Source organism: Diabrotica virgifera, chromosome 1 (genome assembly GCF_917563875.1).
Source record: "Diabrotica virgifera virgifera chromosome 1, PGI_DIABVI_V3a".
NCBI lineage: Eukaryota > Metazoa > Arthropoda > Insecta > Coleoptera > Chrysomelidae > Diabrotica > Diabrotica virgifera.
The window spans coordinates 150,524,052-150,530,045 of NC_065443.1; positions in this window are offsets into that span (position 1 = coordinate 150,524,052).

Sequence of the window (5,994 nt, forward strand, 5' to 3'; positions counted from 1 at the left end):
GTGCCGTTGGTTGCTTTTACTTGGGGGGTGCCATTTACCCCTTCTCGGGGGGTGAAACACGCGTGTTTAAAATAAGGTCGGAAATGGATAAACTGACTTATTTTAAGCACCTTTTGTTATATAAAGCTTTTTACGTAAGTCAATACTTTTCGAGTTATTCGCGATTTAAAATGTTGATTTTTCGACAAAAAAACTACGTTTTTTCCAAATAACTCAAAAAGTAAATATTTTATCGAAAAAAATATTTTTAGCAAAAGTGTAGCCTACAAAAAAAAAAACGAAAAAATGGTGTACATACCAGTAAAGTCTACAAATTGAGTAGAAGCAAAGTTGTAGCTCATGAAAAATACATTCTTATTCGTCTAATTCCAAATAGAATAATTCAACGCGAAATCACCGAAGAAAGAAGCGTTTTTCGGGAAAACCTTATTAACATTTTTAAAGTATCGAAAAAGGCTTATTATTTGTTTTCTACAAAAGTTTACAGCGTCAAAAATAAACGAGATACTCTGAAAAAAAAAATTGGCCCATTGTTTTTGGTAAAAAAAATCGTGAAAACCTCCCTATATTTAGCACCCTAAATGAAATTAACCGTTTGGCCTTACCATTTATTTTAACTCTATGTGTATTGTTTATATGATCTGTAAGTTTGGTTGGTTTGAAGGGCTTATTTTTGAAAACATTTGGTTTTATAATAAAATAAAATTTTCTAAAAATTTTTGAAAAATTTCATTTTTTCAAAATAACTTAAAAAGTATTAGTGATAAGAAAAATCTTAAAGAGTAAAAAATGTAGATTTTGCTATTATGAATATGCTAGTTTTATTTTGTTTCTCCGTAAGACAAAAATTGGTTAAGATATGGCTGTTCAAAATTTGCATACACTCATGATTAGTGATCCATTCAAGCTTTCTCAATTTAAACCCTTTTAAAAATAAACGCATTAAACCGGTGAGACTGACAGATCATATAAAAAATAGATAGGCAAGTAAATTGTCTGTAAAGCGGTAGCGATTAATTTCATTTGGGGAGCTAACCACGGCGAGATTTTCATGATGTTTTACAAAAAAAAAGAGGGCAAGTTTATTTTTAGCGTAACTCGCTTATTTTTAATGCTAAAACTTTTGTTAAAAATTAAAGCAAAGCTTTTTATAAACACTTTAAAAAAGTTTAAATGGGTTTTTCCGAGAAGTGCTTAATTTTTCGGTGATTTCACCTTGAAATATTCGATTTGGAATTAGACGAATAAGAACGTATTTTTCATGAGCTACAACTTTGTTTTTGTTTGATTGATAGACTTTACTGATACACCATTTTTTGGGGTTTTTTATAAGCTACACTTTTGCTAAGAATATTTTTTTCGATAAAATATTTACTTTTTGAGTTATTTGCGAAAAACCGTCGGAAAACGTAGTTTTTTTGTCGAAAAATCAACATTTTCAATGGCAAATAACTCGAAAAGTATTGACTTTAGTAAAAAACTCTATAGAACAAAAGTTGCTTAAAATTAGTCAATTTATCCATTTCCGGTCTTATCTTGAACGTATGTTTTTTCACCGCCGAGAAGGGTTGACTGTCACCCCCCAAGTAAAAGCAACCAACGGCACAATTTCAACTTTGAAGTGGAGGGTAAGTAGAACCTAAATCAAAATTTTCATGCAATTCGGAGTTGCCCCTGAAAATTACACGGTATCGCCGAATTTCCCGTTCATTTACTGGGCTATAACGTAGGATTAAATGAACGTATTATCATTGTATAACTAGACCATAACTAGTGTAGATAAACAATGGTATTATAGAAATGGACCAGCGTCCAAGAATCAGGATGACGATATAAACCTCTGACATGAGGTAGGAGCATTGTGTTTCCATTAAAAATATTGAGTTAAACATAAAAGACAAGGAAAAGAGAAAATATGATAATGAAAACAAAAGAAAGAAGAAAATAAATTGTTTTACTAAACTAGAACTAGAAGATAATATATTTTGCATTTAAAATAAACTCGTGTATGACCTTCAAGCCGAATTTTTCACACAAGCGGCAACAGTCACGTAAGAGAAGGTACGTGTCGGGAATCTGATTTCGTCAATTGTTATAGGTGATTTATTCTTTGTTTCTGACCAATGATCTCTGAAAACGTAGTCTTCTCAGAACCGACTCAATTACAATTTTAAATTTGCAATAAAAATAATTGCCAAAAATGATGTGATTCTTTCATTATATCGGAACCACGTCAAGAGATTCGAATTTATATTCTCTGGGGGTTTATACGATATGGGACCATTTAACAGGAACAGAGTATAACAATACCATTCACTATATAAAAGAGTAGAGAGCCACAATTATTATAATATTGGTGCAATGACAATTATTATATTTTTAATTTAATAATTTTGACGTTTCGGTTTCCACTCCGGAAATCGTTCTCAAAAAAAGAAACTTATTTTAAAAGATTCTGGGAAGATTTTATAAACTGATTTTTTTGTATTTTTTTGTATAACCATGTATTGGTATGTATCTTTTCAAACAAAATTTAGCCTAGATCTTATGTTGATGGACCACAGAAACATGTGGTTGGAAAAATTGTTTGAAAGTGATATTAATGCCCTCTATCTCTCTCGTTCCATCCCTCATTGTGGAGTATTGGGCGCTTATGCGTTTCTTGGCCAAAAGTGTAAGATTGCTGTCTGGCCGGGACAGCGCATCTTCTTTTGTTTTTATTCTCTGGATAAATTGTGAACTCCAATGTAACTCCAGTGTAATTCCCTCCACTCTCTTCTATCTTTTGCTCTCTTTTTGACTTCGCCCCATCTTAGTCCAATTTTTTCGAGTTCTCTCGTTGTTGTTCTTTTCCAGCTGTTGTCTGGTCTGCCCCTCTTTCTTTTCCCCTCTGGTTGGTATTCAAGTGCTTGTCTTGCTATGCTGCTTTGGTCTTTCCTCAAAGTGTGGCCGATCCATTTCCATTTTTTTTCCTTGACTGTAGTAGATATGTATGTTAGTTTGCTTTGTCCTTTCCCATAGTTCTGTATTAGTTATTTTGTTTGGCCAATATATTTTCAGGATTTTTCTTAAAGATTTGTTTACAAATGTTTGTAGTTTTTTAGTTGTATTTTCGTCCTGTTTCCATGTTTCTGCTCCATAGAGCAGTATACTTTTAATGCAACTATTAAAGATTTTAATTTTTGTTGTTTCCGATATTTCGTTTGTTTGCCAAATTCTATTTAAAGCGTTGAATGCGTGTTGCGCCTTTGTTATTCTCGTCTGTATATCCTTTTTGCACCCCCAGCTCCTTTCCATGACAGATCCCAGATATGTGAACTACCTCTTCTACTTCTTTACCGTTTATCATTATTTTATTATTTGGATGGTTATTATTTTTTAGAAGTTTAGTTTTTTCTGTGTTTATTCGAAGTCCGATCGTGTCGAAGTCTTGTGCCAATTTGTTAATTTTTACTTGCATATGACTTCGGTGTTCAGTTATCAGGCAGATGTCATCTGCAAATTCGAGATCTTCTAACTGTTTGAATAGGTTCCACCTGATGCCTGTTCGATCGTCGATTACTTTTCTCATTACCCAATCTATCATAATAAGGAATAGGGTAGGGGATAATACACAACCCTGTTTGACTCAACTTTCTATGGATATTTCTTCTGTTACTTCACCTGAATGTTCTAGTTTGGCTTTGTATCCTTCGTAGAAGAGTTTAATAAAGTTTATGATTTTTAGTGGTATCCCATATAATCTAAGGATTTTCCACATCTGTGCCCTATTTACAAGGGCAAAGGCCTTTTCAAAGTCGATAAAACTCACATCTATATCTTTATTCCATTCATTTGTTTGTTCCAAGATAATTCTAAGGGTGTAGATGTGATCAATAGTGGAATTGTTGGAATGGAAGCCTGCTTGGTTGTTTCTCAGTTTTTTATCTAGTTCCGGCTTCAATCTTTCCAATATGATTTTGGTCAGCACTTTGGATGTGGCACTTAGTAGTGTTATTGCACGCCAATTGTTGCATTTGCTCAGGTCTCCTTTTTTGGGTATTTTTATAATCAATCCCTCTTTCCACTCCTTTGGCAATTCTTCGTCCGTCCATATTTTATTCAAAAGTGTATGTAGCATCTCTACTGACTGCTCGGTATCTGCTTTTATTATGTCAATGGGTATATTGTCGATTCCTGCGGCTTTGCCATTTTTTAGTAGTTTTAGGGTGTTTCCAATTTCATCCCTTGTAATTTCTCCAGTATTCACTTCTAGGTCTGGTGATTCTACTTCATCTTCTATGATTTGAGTTATTTCATGCTTAGCATATATCTCTTCGAAGTATTCCTTCCATCTTTGATTATTTCTTTCTCATTTTTTATTCTATTTCCTTGTTTATCCTTTACTTCTCGTATATTTCATTGTGCTTTTCCTGTTAAGTTTCGTATGATTGTATATTGTGTTCGTAAGTCGTTTTCTTTCGCTGTTTTTTCTAATATATTTAGCATCTCATTTATATAGTTTCTTTTATCTTTTCTGGCTTGTTTTTTTACTTCTGCGTTTTTGCCTTGTATTTCCTTTCAAGTGCCCTCTCTTCTTCCGATCCTTCCTTTTGTAGAATTTCTTCTTTCTTCTATCAGTAGTAGAGTATCTTTGGTAATCCATTTTTTATTTTGTCTTCTTTTTAATCCGATTGTTTCTTTTGCTGTATTCATCATCACTTCTTTAAAATATTTTCATGTTTCTTCGACTGACTCTCCAGTTTGTTGTGATACTGTTCGGTTAATTGACAGTTTCTCACTGAATTTATTTCTTATACATTCTTGTTTGATTTTTTGGTTTTTATCTCTGGCTAGTTTCATTTTTAGTCTCGCTTCGCCATTTATATTAAATTATTATGTGGTCTATTTGGTTCTTGTATCTACCTCCTGGTGATTTCCATGTTTCCTGATGTATCCGCTTATGTTTAAAGATACTTCCGCCTATTAAAAGCTCGTTTTGCTCACAAAATTCGATCAATCGATTTCCATTGTCGTTTCTCTCTCCGATTCCCTCCTTTCCCATCACATGTTCATGTCCTTTATTATCATTTCCTATTTTTGCATTAAAGTCTCCGATTACTATTTTTATATCTCTTCTATATTTATTATTAATCCTATTAAACGTTGTTTGTAGTTGCTCGTAAAATTCTTCCTTCTCATTTTCGTCGTTTTTATTTGTGGGAGCATATACATTTATTATTATTATGTTATAATATCATGCCTTCAGTCTCGCCCAAATAATCCTTTCTGACACTGGTTCCCACTCTACTAGAGCCTTTCTCCCCTTTTGGGCTAGCAGTATTGCCACTCCCTTTTCGTGTTTGTCATTTACATCCGTGTTCCCAGAATATATCATTAGTTGTTGGTCACCACAACATTAAGAGCAGATCTCCCTAATGTTGAACCTGAAGAACGATGGAAATGGAAAGGAGCAAACTGGCCAAACTTCAGAAGACACATCAAATCAATTCAGATGAGAAGAGAATTCGAATCAGTCGAAGAAATGGAAAGAAAAATAGAAGAAATCACCAGAAACATAAAACAAGCCATGAAGGACAACATTCCACGAGAAATGACAAATCACAAAGGACTCATCATACCAAACGAAGTCAAGGAACTTATAAAGGACAGAAACAACGCAAGGAGGGCTTACCAAAGGACCAGAAGAGAAGAATATAAGGAATACAGCGACGAACTGTCAGCAGAAATAAGGATAAGACTGACAAGTATCAACGAAAACAAATGGCACAACATCAGAAAAGCCGAAGAATATCATGGAAACGTCTGGAAAATGATGAAAGCCAGAAGAAAAGGAAAACAGAAGATGCCTCCAATAACGGACGAAGAAGGAACTCATTACGAAGCCCAAAGAAAAGCAGATGCCATCGCAAGAAAATTAGAAGCCACACATAGACAAAACCAGGATATGTCGGACCAACGAACCATAGACGAAGTAAACAGGGCATACAACAG